The 16,272-nt window shown below is 41.7% G+C and overlaps 1 pseudogene; it reads right to left on the bottom strand.

Annotated features, from left to right (window-relative positions):
- Positions 1-16,272, bottom strand: part of LOC136666295 (carcinoembryonic antigen-related cell adhesion molecule 5-like) — a 74,416-nt pseudogene that overhangs the window by 39,991 nt on the left and 18,153 nt on the right.

The following is a 16,272-nucleotide window of genomic DNA, read 5'->3' as shown; positions in this document are numbered from 1 at the left end:
GACAGTGCTCTCTTAACATCCCACTACCAACAGCTTAGCAGTAAACTCCTTCACCATAAGCGTCGCCTAGTGACCCACGCGGGTTTACCGTATCGAGGACCTCGCTTTAAGCGGTAAAGACGCGGATCGGGGGGCGGGGGTTTAGGCGGCGCAACATCTCGCGTTTCCTCCTGGAAATGCAGACCTCTAGTTATGTTGCGCCAGCTGCTTTAGCAGCGCGCAATATATTGTTCTTCTTAAGTCATATTATTATTATTTTTATTCTTATTATTCCGCGTTTCCTTGTCCGCCTAACTAGTCCCGCAGCTTTCGAGCTATCGACTCCGTTCCACCTGGAAATCGTGCGTCCTATAGCGACGATGTGGGCTTGTATACAGCTTTCCGATACCCGCACTCGTTCGTCCGCTACACTCGTTTATCGCTCCGTTTTTCCCCAGTCATTTCTATGGAATTAATTTTCAAAGTGCTCTAACTCGGTCATTTTTCAAGCTACGGACACGGGATTTTAGACGGTCGGACCCGGGCGTACCGGCTCCCATCACTTCCGTTTTCGGAATTTTTGCACTCATCCTTCCCTTTCTATACCTCCTTCAAAATCCCTCCATTCATTTCAATGGGAGGCCCTTAGAGTGGGGGTGATGTCATCCACTGTAGTTTCAGTGGCCAAAGCCGTTTTTTCACTTTTCAGCCTAACAAATCGCCATAACTTCCTCATACTTTCACCTAGAAACTTCATTTAAATTTTAAATGGTAGAGAAACTTGTCCTTTCTAAGACCTCTAAATTTGAACATTATTGAAAATACGGTTTTTGAGTTATGAATTTTTGTTCGGCACTAGGGAGGGTTTCGGCTCCCATAGGGTTCAATGTATTTTTGGAGCAGCTCAGAGTGCGGTTTCTAAAAATTTCTCCTGTTTTTAACTCGTCATAACATGCTCAATTCTCACTTAATCTGCAATTTTTTTATACCACATCGATCCCCAGACTCTCCTTGTCGCAACGGTATATACGGTTAAGTGATGTGGGGAAAACTTTCCGAGCTATAAGCATTTGTTCGGAGGGTGGGTACGCTCCCATAGGAACCCATTGAAATTTTTTTTTTTCTTTTTCAATTTTCTGCCGAACATTTCACCATAACTTCCTTATACTTTCACCTACAGACTTCATTTAAACTTTAAATGGTAGAGAAATTTCCCCTTTCTCACACTTGTAAGTTTCAGACCGTTTGAGAATACCGTTCTTGAGTTATGAATTTTTGTTTGACACTTGGGAGGGTTTTCCTCCCATAGAGCTCAATGTATTTTAAGAGCGGGTCTGCACGCAGATTTTCAAAACTTTGCCTGTTTTTAACTCGTAATTACACCATCAAATCTCGCTCAAAGTGCAAAAATTTTTACACCATCTCGAGCACAAGACTCTCCTTGTCGCTACGGTATGCTTCGTTCAATTTTGGTTGGGAAAAGTTTTCGAGCTACGGGTGATTTTTTGGAGGGTGCTCCCCGGTCGAAATTCATTGAATCGTGAGTCTGTCAGTTGTATTCTGTGAGCGTGCGTGTGAGAGAAACAGAGAGGGGAGGGGGAGGGGCAGAGTCAGAGACCGAGGGGAAGAGGTATGAAGGACATAGGCAGTGTCTAACACTTTAAAGGTCATTTTTAAGGGGGACGTCTTAATTATCCAGGGTTTCTTAAGGTGGAATTTTTAAAGAATACCTCATTCACAATATACTGGCTGTCTTTTCGACATTTTAAGCTTTATTTAAAGTGGTCATTTTTAAAGGTGGACGTGTCAATACAACTGTGGGTTTCTTAAGGTGGAATTTTTATTAAGGTGGTATTTAAAATGTATTGGCCATCTTTTTTTGCTTTTAAGACTCTTTTGGCCTGTGATGTGGACATTTCAATACAATTCTGGGTTTCTTAAGGTGGAATTGTTTTTAAAGGTGGAATTCAAAATGTATCGTTTTCCATTCACGGCCTACAGAGCTCCATAGAGTCCAATGTAAACTGCTGTGGGAGAGTGCTCTCTTAACATCCCACTACCGACAGCTTAGCAGTAAACTCCTTCACCATAAGCGTCGCCTAGTGACCCACGCGGGTTTACCGTATCGAGGACCTCGCTTTAAGCGGGAAAGACGCGGATCGGGGGGCAGGGGTTTAGGCGGCGCAACATCTCGCGTTTCCTCCTGGAAATGCAGACCTCTAGTGTTACGTTTGCTGCCCTTCATTCTGAGGATCGTTCGTTCTTGTCCGGTTAACTCCGCCCACAGTTTTCGAGATATCGACTCCGTTCAAAGTTTCATTCGTACAGCTTCCCTGTGGGATGCGGGCTTGTATACAGCTTTTGGAAAAGTTACATAGTTTTCGCACAGTAAGCATTTGAACTTTCATCTTTACTCCCATAGGAATGAATGGAAAAATGTCCATAAACTTTTGTCAAACTTTCAAACTGCTGTCACACGGTCAGTTTTCGAGCTAGACACACCAGAACTCAAACGGGCACACCCGAGGGTCCACGGTCCCACCACGTAAAATTATGGGCCGATAGCCCACCCGCTTCATGACCTTTGACCCCGTTTTCCATTCACGGCCTACACAGCTCCATAGAGTCCAATGTAAACTGCTGTGGGAGAGTGCTCTCTTAACATCCCACTACCTACAGCTTAGCAGTAAACTCCTTCACCATAAGCGTCGCCTAGTGACCTACGCGGGTTTACCGTGTCGAGGACCTCGCTTTAAGCGGGAAAGACGCGGATCGGGGGGCAGGGGTTTAGGCGGCGCAACATCTCGCGTTTCCTCCTGGAAATGCAGACCTCTAGTGTTACGTTTGCTGCCCTTCATTCTGAGGATCGTTCCTTCTTGTCCGGTTAACTCCGCCCACAGTTTTCGAGATATCGACTCCGTTCAAAGTTTGTTTCGTAGAGCTTCCCTGTGGGATGCGGGCTTGTATACAGCTTTTGGAAAAGTTGCATAGTTTTTGCACAGGAAGCCTTTGAACTTTCATCTTTACTCCCATAGGAATGAATGGAAAAATGTCCATAAACTTTTGTCAAACTTTCAAACTGCTGTCACACGCTCAGTTTTCGAGCTAGAGACACCAGAACTCAAACGGGCAGACCCGAGGGTCCAAGGTCCCACCACGTGAAATTATAGGCCGATAGCCCACCCGCTTCATGACCTTTGACCCCGTTTTCCATTCACGGCCTACACAGCTCCATAGAGTCCAATGTAAACTGCTGTGGGACAGTGCTCTCTTAACATCCCACTACCAACAGCTTAGCAGTAAAGTCCTTCAGCATAAGCGTCGCCTAGTGACCCACGCGGGTTTACCGTATCGAGGACCTCGCTTTAAGCGGTAAAGACGCGGATCGGGGGGCAGGGGTTTAGGCGGCGCAACATCTCGCGTTTCCTCCTGGAAATGCAGACCTCTAGTGTTACGTTTGCTGCCCTTCATTCTGAGGATCGTTCGTTCTTGTCCGGTTAACTCCGCCCACAGTTTTCGAGATATCGACTCCGTTCAAAGTTTGTTTCGTAGAGCTGCCCTGTGGGATGCGGGCTTGTATACAGCTTTTCTAAAAGTTGCATAGTTTTTGCACAGTAAGCATTTGAAGTTTCATCTTTTCTCCCATAGGAATGAATGGAAAAATGTCCATAAACTTTTGTCAAACTTTCAAACTGCTGTCACACGGTCAGTTTTCGAGCTAGAGACACCAGAATTCAAACGGGCAGACCCGTGAGTCCACGGTCCCGCCACGTGAAATTATGGGCCGATAGCCCACCCGCTTCATGACCTTTGACCCCGTTTTCCATTCACGGCCTACAGAGCTCCATAGAGTCCAATGTAAACTGCTGTGGGAGAGTGCTCTCTTAACATCCCACTACCGACAGCTTAGCAGTAAACTCCTTCACCATAAGCGTCGCCTAGTGACCCACGTGGGTTTACCGTATCGAGGACCTCGCTTTAAGCGGGAAAGACGCGGATCGGCGGACGGGGGTTTAGGCGGCGCAACATCTCGCGTTTCCTCCTGGAAATGCAGACCTCTAGTGTTACGTTTGCTGCCCTTCATTCTGAGGATCGTTCGTTCTTGTCCGGTTAACTCCGCCCACAGTTTTCGAGATATCGACTCCGTTCAAAGTTTCATTCGTAGGGCTTCCCTGTGGGATGCGGGCTTGTACACAGCTTTTGGAAAAGTTACATAGTTTTCGCACAGTAAGCATTTGAACTTTCATCTTTACTCCCATAGGAATGAATGGAAAAATGTCCATAAACTTTTGTCAAACTTTCAAACTGCTGTCACACGGTCAGTTTTCGAGCTAGAGACACCAGAACTCAAACGGGCAGACCCGAGGGTCCACGGTCCCACCACGTGAAACTATAGGCCGATAGCCCACCCGCTTCATGACCTTTGACCCCGTTTTCCATTCACGGCCTACAGAGCTCCATAGAGTCCAATGTAAACTGCTGTGGGAGAGTGCTCTCTTAACATCCCACTACCGACAGCTTAGCAGTAATCTCCTTCACCATAAGCGTCGCCTAGTGACCCACGCGGGTTTACCGTATCGAGGACCTCGCTTTAAGCGGGAAAGACGCGGATCGGGGGGCAGGGGTTTAGGCGGCGCAACATCTCGCGTTTCCTCCTGGAAATGCAGACCTCTAGTGTTACGTTTGCTGCCCTTCATTCTGAGGATCGTTCGTTCTTGTCCGGTTAACTCCGCCCACAGTTTTCGAGATATCGACTCCGTTCAAAGTTTCATTCGTAGAGCTTCCCTGTGGGATGCGGGCTTGTATACAGCTTTTGGAAAAGTTACATAGTTTTAGCACAGGAAGCATTTGAAGTTTCATCTTTACTCCCATAGGAATGAATGGAAAAATGTCCATAAACTTTTGTCAAACTTTAAAACTGCTGTCACACGGTCAGTTTTCGAGCTAGAGACACCAGAACTCAAACGGGCAGACCCGAGGGTCCACGGTCCCGCCACGTAAAATTATGGGCCGATAGCCCACCCGCTTCATGACCTTTGACCCCGTTTTCCATTCACGGCCTACACAGCTCCATAGAGTCCAATGTAAACTGCTGTGGGAGAGTGCTCTCTTAACATCCCACTACCAACAGCTTAGCAGTAAACTCCTTCACCATAAGCGTCGCCTAGTGACCCACGCGGGTTTACCGTGTCGAGGACCTCGCTTTAAGCGGGAAAGACGCGGATCGGGGGGCAGGGGTTTAGGCGGCGCAACATCTCGCGTTTCCTCCTGGAAATGCAGACCTCTAGTGTTACGTTTGCTGCCCTTAATTCTGAGGATCGTTCATTTTTGTCCGGTTAACTCCGCCCACAGTTTTCGAGATATCGACTCCGTTCAAAGTTTCATTCGTAGAGCTTCCCTGTGGGATGCGGGCTTGTATACAGCTTTTGGAAAAGTTACATAGTTTTCGCACAGTAAGCATTTGAAGTTTCGTGTTTTCTCCCATAGGAATGAATGGAAAAATGTCCATAAACTTTTGTCAAACTTTCAAACTGATGTCACACGGTCAGTTTTCGAGCTAGAGACACCAGAATTCAAACGGGCAGACCCGAGAGTCCACGGTCCCACCACGTGAATTTATGGGCCGATAGCCCACCCGCTTCATGACCTTTGACCCCGTTTTCCTTTCACGGCCTACAGAGCTCCATAGAGTCCAATGTAAACTGCTGTGGGAGAGTGCTCTCTTAACATCCCACTACCGACAGCTTAGCAGTAAACTCCTTCACCATAAGCGTCGCCTAGTGACCCACGCGGGTTTACCGTATCGAGGGCCTCTCTTTAAGCGGGAAAGACGCGGATCGGGGGACGGGGGTTTAGGCGGCGCAACATCTCGCGTTTCCTCCTGGAAATGCAGACCTCTAGTTTAGTTTGAAGCCCTTTATTAATGCTGGGGTGTTATTATTATTATTATTATATTCACATTTAGGTGGCACGGTGGTGCAGCAGGTAATGTCGCAGTCACACAGCTCCAGGGACCTGGAGGTTGTGGGTTCGATTCCTGTCCCGAGTGACTGTCTGTGAGGAGTCGGTGTGTTCTCCCCGTGTCTGCGTGGGTTTCCTCCGGGTGCTCCGGTTTCCTCCCACAGTCCAAAAACACATGTTGGTAGGTGGATTGGCGACTCAAAAGTGTCCGTAGGTGTGAGTGAATGTGAGTGTGTGTGTGTGTGTGTGTGTGTTGCCCTGTGAAGGACTGGCGCCCCCTCCAGGATGTGTTCCAGCCTTGCGCCCAATGATTCCAGGTAGGCTCTGGACCCACCGCGACCCTGAACTGGAAAAGCGGTTACAGATAATGAATGGATGGATGGATATTCACAATTTTTTAATAAATAAATGTGCTCATACACTTCTGATAGAAACACACTACTGGAGTCTTTTTTCTGTGGTTTCTTAAATTATTAAAAGCTACTCTTCCAGTTTGTGGATGAGATATTTTCACTCTCCAACAACCTGAACATTTCCTCTTATTTGTATCTTTCACTTTGTGGCGGTGGATAAACTGAGACTAAGCTTTACTTCAGTGGATCAGTGTATTTTTTTGTTCGTGAAGCAGCTGGTTTGAGATTAGAATGTGATGAGTTTGTGCTGTGGCAAAGTCAGTCAAGTTCTTAAAGAAGAGGAGAGTACAACAAAGAAATATTTAAATAATGAAAAACCAATCTTCTAAGAATGAAAACCTGCAGCTGCACCGGTCCTTTGTGGATAAGATCAGTGGCTCCTGCTGTTCAGGTGATGGTTCTGAAATGTGTATCATCACTAAACTCATATCTCCATTTTTGATGTTTGTCAGTTTTTGACTGAATCTAGAAATAACACCTGTACTTTTTTCTGTGACGGATTTTTTTAACAAACCAAAGATATTCAAACTGTAGATCAACTTATAAATATAAATATAATTTTGTATTAATTCTCCCGAAAAACTACTGCTTTAGAGTTTCCTTCTGAGAGCAATGATATTCTTCAGTCAGGGGGAAGTCCGTCTCTCTCTCTCTCTCTCTGATATGTAGCAGGTGAAGGACCCTCCTATCCAGCCCCATGTTGAAATGTTGAATACTCCTGACACACAGTTATAAATAAAATAAACTGAAGGAGTAAATGAATAACTATAGGACACTGTTGTAAAGGCAGTGTTGTTGATGAACGACTGGAGACAGAGAGATCTACAGAGAACTCACACACATTTTAAAGCACAGTCACTTATTACTTCTTATATTTGCTGAATTTAACAACACAACACTGTGGCCTGAGCAATGAGGAGAGACAAATGTTATATTTAAGTCTGTTTCCTGTAGATGATGCGTTAATGTTCATTCAAAACTGAATGTAGTTTGACTGTTATTTAAAATGAAGAATAAAAATAAAACTCAAACCCACAGACTCACCAGACACAGTCAGTGTAACAGCAGCACTGATCTCTGACTTCTGAGAGTCACTTTTCCTCTCCCCTCTGCAGGTGTATTTACCGCTGTTAGACTCTGTAACAGAGTGGACTGTAATCTCCTGTGATTCACTGGATGTGTACGAACGGCCATCTTTAAACCAGATGTACTTCCACTCAGTGTCTCTTCCTGACTCTACGACACACCTCAGAGTGACAGTCTCTCCTTCAAACACTTGTTTATGAGGCGCTATGTACAACACAGGTTTAGGACTCTCTGTAGAAAAAGAAAAATCCCAATTCAAACCTATTATTCATTTATTCGTTTTCTGTAACGTTTTGTTCAGTTCAGGGCTGTTGTGGGTCAGGAGGCCGGGAATCACTGGGAACAAGACAGAACACACCCTGTGGATGGGGCACCCACACTTCACACTGCTTCACACACTCACATATTCACTCACACACTCACATATTCACTCACATATTCACTCACACACCACTGTACACCCCTCGCTGTGGAAGGAAGATGTGTTATGAATTCTGAATAATGTTGACTATTTGTGTGTGTAGTGATGTGAATATAAATCATTACATGTTCAGTCCTAACAGCAATAAATATCATCACTTAGTGAAAGTCTCTTACTCACCAGTGACGGCTAAAGAGAATGCATCACTGTAGTCTGTGTAGTAGACTGGGCTTCCTCTCTGAGCTCTGCACCTGTACTGACCTCCATTAGAGTCACTAACTGAGCTGATGGGGTAGGAGTTGGTTGTGATCTGAGGGATCTGTGAGCCTTTGAACCAGCTGAACGTCCATCCATCAGACTGACCCAGTGTACAGTACAGAGTCACTGTGTTTCCTGTCAGTGCAGCTCCTTTAGGGTTTGAAGTGATTGTAGGTTTAGGTTTTTCTGTTGATGAAGGACAAAGTTCAGTTAATGGAATGAATTAATTATTTGGAAATCTCTCTTTCATATTGTTTTAAAGTTAAAGAGTAAAACATACGTCAGACTTTACACACTGCTCTGAGTCTCAGAATCACTACACACTCTCAGATGTATATTTTGTTACTTTTATAAATTAGAGAATTCTCTTTAATGCTGTAATTTACAGATTGTACACACACATAAGCGAATGTAGGCTGTGTTCTCTGTATGAAACTGTGAGCTCATTTTCTTCTCAGTTGCAGCTACAACAATTAAAACAAACCCTCCTCTCCTTTATGCACCAGCTCCACTACAGAAGACCTTGAATGTTGTAAACTTTATATTAATGTTATATTAATTTTTTATTGCAATGATTCATTAGTATGAGTTTAATAGTAACATTGTGTGTTTTATCTCCTACTTCATCTGTACATCTGTAACAATAACTTTGCTCTTGAAATTAAATATTAAATAACAAACACGTGCATCTGAGAGTGTGTCCCCTCACTGTAGACACAGACAAAGTGTGAGCAGCTCTTTTAAATCTAATTGAAAATAAACACACTTCTTCTACAGAGAACACACACACTCACATTTTAATGCACCATCACTCATTACTTCTTCTATTTGCTGAATTTACAACATAATCACAGAATCACACTCATAACACTGTTATCATAAGAGTTAAACATGTAATAAAATATTATACATTTACCTCAGTATCATATCCACATTAATTAATCAGAACGTAATTAATTACTAGTGAATATTTTAAATGTTAATGTATTTTAAAAATTGTTACTATCAAAATGTTCAGTATCTATTAAAGGGTCCTTCCTGGTTAAATTAGTCTCTGAATGGTTCTATGTTCAGAGAGAACAGTCCTAGATAATAACTTTTAATTGGAATCAAATCTTAAACTTGGATGTTTTTTAAACACATTTATTTACTGCACAGGGCCATTTTATAGAAACGGTTCTCCACAGAATTCACCAATGAAAGATGATTTTGGAAACAAATCACATCACACAAAGAACCACATCATTCTGTAATTCATTCATTGATTTTCTTTAAGAGCGTATAATCCAGCCCCATGTTGAAATGTTGAATACTCCTGACACACAGTTATAAATAAAATAAACTGAAGGAGTAAATGAATAACTATAGGACACTGTTGTAAAGGCAGTGTTGTTGATGAACGACTGGAGACAGAGAGATCTACAGAGAACTCACACACATTTTAAAGCACAGTCACTTATTACTTCTTATATTTGCTAAATTTAACAACACAACACTGTGGCCTGAGCAATGAGGAGAGACAAATGTTATATTTAAGTCTGTTTCCTGTAGATGATGCGTTAATGTTCATTCAAAACTGAATGTAGTTTGACTGTTATTTAAAATGAAGAATAAAAATAAAACTCAAACCCACAGACTCACCAGACACAGTCAGTGTAACAGCAGCACTGATCTCTGACTTCTGAGAGTCACTTTTCCTCTCCCCTCTGCAGGTGTATTTACCGCTGTTAGACTCTGTAACAGAGTGGACTGTAATCTCCTGTGATTCACTGGATGTGTACGAACGGCCATCTTTAAACCAGATGTACTTCCACTCAGTGTCTCTTCCTGACTCTACGACACACCTCAGAGTGACAGTCTCTCCTTCAAACACTTGTTTATGAGGCGCTATGTACAACACAGGTTTAGGACTCTCTGTAGAAAAAGAAAAATCCCAATTCAAACCTATTATTCATTTATTCGTTTTCTGTAACGTTTTGTTCAGTTCAGGGCTGTTGTGGGTCAGGAGGCCGGGAATCACTGGGAACAAGACAGAACACACCCTGTGGATGGGGCACCCACACTTCACACTGCTTCACACACTCACATATTCACTCACACACTCACATATTCACTCACATATTCACTCACACACCACTGTACACCCCTCGCTGTGGAAGGAAGATGTGTTATGAATTCTGAATAATGTTGACTATTTGTGTGTGTAGTGATGTGAATATAAATCATTACATGTTCAGTCCTAACAGCAATAAATATCATCACTTAGTGAAAGTCTCTTACTCACCAGTGACGGCTAAAGAGAATGCATCACTGTAGTCTGTGTAGTAGACTGGGCTTCCTCTCTGAGCTCTGCACCTGTACTGACCTCCATTAGAGTCACTAACTGAGCTGATGGGGTAGGAGTTGGTTGTGATCTGAGGGATCTGTGAGCCTTTGAACCAGCTGAACGTCCATCCATCAGACTGACCCAGTGTACAGTACAGAGTCACTGTGTTTCCTGTCAGTGCAGCTCCTTTAGGGTTTGAAGTGATTGTAGGTTTAGGTTTTTCTGTTGATGAAGGACAAAGTTCAGTTAATGGAATGAATTAATTATTTGGAAATCTCTCTTTCATATTGTTTTAAAGTTAAAGAGTAAAACATACGTCAGACTTTACACACTGCTCTGAGTCTCAGAATCACTACACACTCTCAGATGTATATTTTGTTACTTTTATAAATTAGAGAATTCTCTTTAATGCTGTAATTTACAGATTGTACACAAACATAAGCGAATGTAGGCTGTGTTCTCTGTATGAAACTGTGAGCTCATTTTCTTCTCAGTTGCAGCTACAACAATTAAAACAAACCCTCCTCTCCTTTATGCACCAGCTCCACTACAGAAGACCTTGAATGTTGTAAACTTTATATTAATGTTATATTAATTTTTTATTGCAATGATTCATTAGTATGAGTTTAATAGTAACATTGTGTGTTTTATCTCCTACTTCATCTGTACATCTGTAACAATAACTTTGCTCTTGAAATTAAATATTAAATAACAAACACGTGCATCTGAGAGTGTGTCCCCTCACTGTAGACACAGACAAAGTGTGAGCAGCTCTTTTAAATCTAATTGAAAATAAACACACTTCTTCTACAGAGAACACACACACTCACATTTTAATGCACCATCACTCATTACTTCTTCTATTTGCTGAATTTACAACATAATCACAGAATCACACTCATAACACTGTTATCATAAGAGTTAAACATGTAATAAAATATTATACATTTACCTCATTATCATATCCACATTAATTAATCAGAACGTAATTAATTACTAGTGAATATTTTAAATGTTAATGTATTTTAAAAATTGTTACTATCAAAATGTTCAGTATCTATTAAAGGGGCCTTCCTGGTTAAATTAGTCTCTAAATGGTTCTATGTTCAGAGAGAACAGTCCTAGATAATAACTTTTAATTGGAATCAAATCTTAAACTTGGATGTTTTTTAAACACATTTATTTACTGCACAGGGCCATTTTACAGAAACGGTTCTCCACAGAATTCACCAATGAAAGATGATTTAGGAAACAAATCACATCACACAAAGAACCACATCATTCTGTAATTCATTCATTGATTTTCTTTAAGAGCGTATATCTAATTCAGTGCTGTGGGGGGTCAGGAGTCCACAGAGCTCTGTGTCCAGCGTTGTGTGAATTCTCTGCACATTTCTGAGCGGGTTTCTCCTGCAGTTTTTAAATCTCTATTTTTGTTTCTGATCGTGGCTCCTTTATTCTCACTGGGATTTTTGGATCGCGGCTTGTACTTGTTTACCTCGTGTTTTTGTCTTTTTTGGTGCTCTGCCCCTGACACTGATTTTTGATCTGTCTCTGGAAACTGTCCTCCTTGTGATTCAGAGGCGATTGCTCTAAGACTGCAAGGGAAGCTCAGCTTCCCCTAAAATGTCAAAAAATAAGTGATCTATATATATGTGAATATATACTGTTGTGTGTACATGTCATTGAATAAATATGCACTACAACCCGCTCAACTTTTGTTCAGAATCGGCTACTTATCACTGGTAAACACGCTTTCCTCTCAATCATTCCCGCAGCTTCACAGTGCTTTAAACAGAGCGTCCACAGAGTTCAATAGCGAAGCAGCGAAGTGCAGCGAAACGAGACGAGTCATTGGATAAATGCTGGGCTTTGTCCCGCCCATCAGACGCTCAGCGTCTCTGGGGGTCTATGGGGCAGTGGGCTGGCCTCGGCTGACCCGGAAGCTCAGCTTCTGCACGATGATTGGATGATCTGTCTGAGGCTGAATCCCTTTTTGATTGACAGCGAAATGAGAGAATCAGCGATCCTTTGGTGTAAAGATCCGTGGGAGCATTAAATTTTCATTCTGTTCTGAGTTGAACCGGAGACTTAGCGGCATTTTCTTTGTTAAAAACAACTAGTGACAAATCGAGCTTCTATTTCTGGTGGGTTTTTTTGAAGCTGCTTGTGTTTGGAGACTGACTTCTATCACTCTTTCTGACTTCTATCGCAGTTTCTGTCCAGCGGGTGCTGCTGAGCCCCTCCACCGTCACAAAGCACTCAGAGGCGGACACATGTCACATGGGCCAAGGCCGTTTAAGCAGCCTAGCTCTGCTGGCCATTGAGAGGACACTAGTCAAGTCCGTGGAAAAGACGCCTTGGTTGGAAAAGACGTTGGTACGACAGGGTCACAGATCATTTTCTTGAAAAGGAACGGAGGGTAGAATTTACGCATAAATAAACCTACACATTTTATGATGTAGGCCGAAATTGAGCTTCCCCTCCTTGAAAGACCAGCATCCGCCACTGTTGTGATTTCTCTGACATTGATCTGGACTTTAAGGTTCTAAGGTTCTAATTCTAAGGTTGTTACTCTCTGTTGTATTTGTTTATATATATATTGTATATTTCTCTCTATGGAAAGTGTCCTTTCTCTCAAATGAGTTTGAGACAGGTGCTATATAAATTAACTATATTATTATTATTCATTCATTCATTATCTGTAACCCTTATCCAGTTCAGGGTCGCGGTGGGTCCAGAGCCTACCTGGAATCATTGGTCGCAAGGCAGGAATACACCCTGGAGGGGGCGCCAGTCCTTCACAGGGCATATTATTATTATTTTTATTATTATTTGTTATATTCACATTTAGGTGGCACGGTGGCGCAGCAGGTAGCGTCGCAGTCACTGGAGGTTGTGGGTTTGATTCCCGCTCCAGGTGACTGTCTGTGAGGAGTTGGTGTGTTCTCCCCGTGTCCGTGTGGGTTTCCTCCGGGTGCTCCGGTTTCCTCCCACAGTCCATAAACACATGTTGGTAGGTGGATTGGCGACTCAAAAGTGTCCGTAGGTGTGTGTGTGTTGCCCTGTGAAGGGCTGGCGCCCCCTCCAGGTCGTGGCTCTGGACCCACCGTGACCCTGAACTGGAAAAGCGGTTACAGATAATGAATGGATGGATGGATATTCACATTTTTAAATAAATAAATGTGCTCATACACTTCTGATAGAAACACACTACTGGAGTCTTTTTTTCTGTGGTTTCTTAAATTATTAAATGCTACTCTTCCAGTTTGTGGATGAGATATTTTCACTCTCCAACAACCTGAACATTTCCTCTTATTTGTATCTTCCACTTTGTGGCGGTGGATAAACTCAGACTAAGCTTTACTTCAGTGGATCAGTGTATTTTTTGTTCCTGAAGCAGTTGGTTTGAGATTAGAATGTGATGAGATTGTGCTGTGAAAAAGTCAGTCAAGTTCTTAAAGAAGGGGAGAGTACAACATTGAAATATTTAAATAATGAAAAACCAATCTTCTAAGAATGTTCTGGATCTGAGAAACCACAACAGCTGTCCCCATAAAGGTGTCACACTCACCTGATACACTCAGTGTAACAGAATCACTGGTGTGTGTGTGTGTGTGTGTATTTGGTGTTCTTTTACAGGTATAAAACTGATTTCATATTCCTTCTTCTGAGATTTGGTGAGACCACCTTTATTCTGATACCATTCATAATTCTAGTGATATCCAACAGTTTCACACGACTCTCTCAGAGATGCTCAGGTTGTAGCTGTTGTAAAAAATAATTTTATTACTTTGTATTAGTGGACAAATATCCTCAAATGATTAGTTAAAATTAAGCATTTATAATTGTGTGAAATCTTGTATCTTATATGTACTCATATGAATGATTAACCAGTATTTAGACATGCATTTAAACAGTTTAGAATCTGCACACTAACTGGCATGTTGACTCAGTATTAGCACCTTTCTAAATTCTTAGACTTCTAACATTGAACAGATCTGCACTTAGGAAACACATAAATTACAAGTGTTAGCCAAAAGGGGGAGTTGAACTTTAGGGCATCTCAGTGACCTTAAGTCCATTAGTGACTCCTCTGAATCTTGGTGACAGAAAAGGAGTGTGGGAAACAAAACCTACAGTGTCAGAAGGGCATGATGTTTTGGGGTCACAGGTGCATGGGAAACCTGCACGCGAGAAACATGAGTACTAACATGTCTTATTATGCATATTAATATATGTTAATCAGCCAGAAACGCCTTGCCAGCAGGGTATACGTCATTTGGGGTATAAAACTGTGGAGTCAGATGCGATGAGTCAGAACTTTGCGTGGAAAGGGCACTTTGCGTTTCTTATGTATTAGTTCTCCTGGATCCAGTATTAAAATAAATACTTTGATTTGCTTTGAACTTCACTCGACTGGTCTTTGTAACGCTTCCGGAACGAGCACGCCTCCCTCAGGAGAGAGGGTGTATTTTGGATCTTTTGGAGATCTTCTAAATTTTAATTACTTTGGGAACGGTCTAAAAAGACCATTTTTATCTTCAATTGGTGACCCCGGACGTGCGGAAGTGTGAGAACAAGACCAACTTCGGACTCCTTTCCACTTGTAAATTATCTGGTAACATTTTGATTTAACCCATTATTAGCACTCAATTTTGCAATATGTGCAAATTAAACATAATATTTTAGTGAATTTTGCAATGCTATTACTCCAAATTCCTACAGTAAAAATTATTCTCTGGGTACTCTAGAACATGTTCTTCAAGGCTGCATTGGAATAGTCTGGTAACAGTATGATTTAACGCTTTAATAGCACTCAAAAATGCTATGTATGTAAATCAAACATCATTTTTTTATGAGAATTAAAATAATATTACTCCAAATTCCTACTGTAAATATGTATGAAAAGTATAATCTGGGTACTCTAGAACATGTTCTTCAAGGCTGCACTGGAGTAGTCTGGTAACAGTTTGATTTAACCCTTTAATAGCATTCACAATATTGCAATATGTGCAAATTAAAAAGTTTTACTGAATTTGCAATGCTATTACTCCAAATTCTTACAGTAAAAATCTATGACGATTGTACCCTGGGTACTCTAGAACATGTTCTTCAAGGCTGTCATGGAGTGGTTTGGTAACAGTTTGATTTAACCATTTAATAAGACTCACAATTTTGCCATATATGTAAATTAAACATCATTTTTATGAGATTTGAAATGCTATTACTCCAAATTCCTACAGTAAAAATGCACGACAATTATTCTCTGGGTACCTTGGGACATGTTCTTCAAGGCTTCAGTGAAGTGATTTGGTAACAGTTTGATTTAACCCTTTAATAGCTCTCACAATTTTGCAATATTTGTAAATTAAACAGCATATTTATAAGTTTGAAATGATATTACTCCAAATTCCTACAGTAAAAATGTACGACAATTATTCTCTGGGTACCTTGGAACATGTTCTTCAAGACTGCAGTGGAGTGGTCTGGTAACAATTTGATTTAACCCTTTAATAGGACTCACAATTTTGCCATATATGTAAATTAAACAATTTTTATGAGATTTGAAATATTATTACTCCAAATTCCTACAGTAAAAATGTACCACAATTATTCTCTGGGTACCTTGGAACATGTTCCTCAACACTGCAGTGGAGTGGTCTGGTAACAGTTTGATTTAACCATTTTATGGCCTTCAGAAATCTGCAATTTGTGGAATTGTGTTGTTATTCTAATGAAGTTTGTAATGCTATTACTCCACATTCTTACAGTAAAAATGTATGAACATGATAATCTGGATACTCTAGAACATGTTATTCAAGGCT

This window comes from Hoplias malabaricus, chromosome 14 (genome assembly GCF_029633855.1).
Source record: "Hoplias malabaricus isolate fHopMal1 chromosome 14, fHopMal1.hap1, whole genome shotgun sequence".
NCBI classification, from domain to species: Eukaryota; Metazoa; Chordata; class Actinopteri; order Characiformes; family Erythrinidae; genus Hoplias; species Hoplias malabaricus.
The sequence above is the reverse complement of the archived record's forward strand: the minus strand, read 5'-3'. Positions and strand labels throughout refer to the sequence as shown.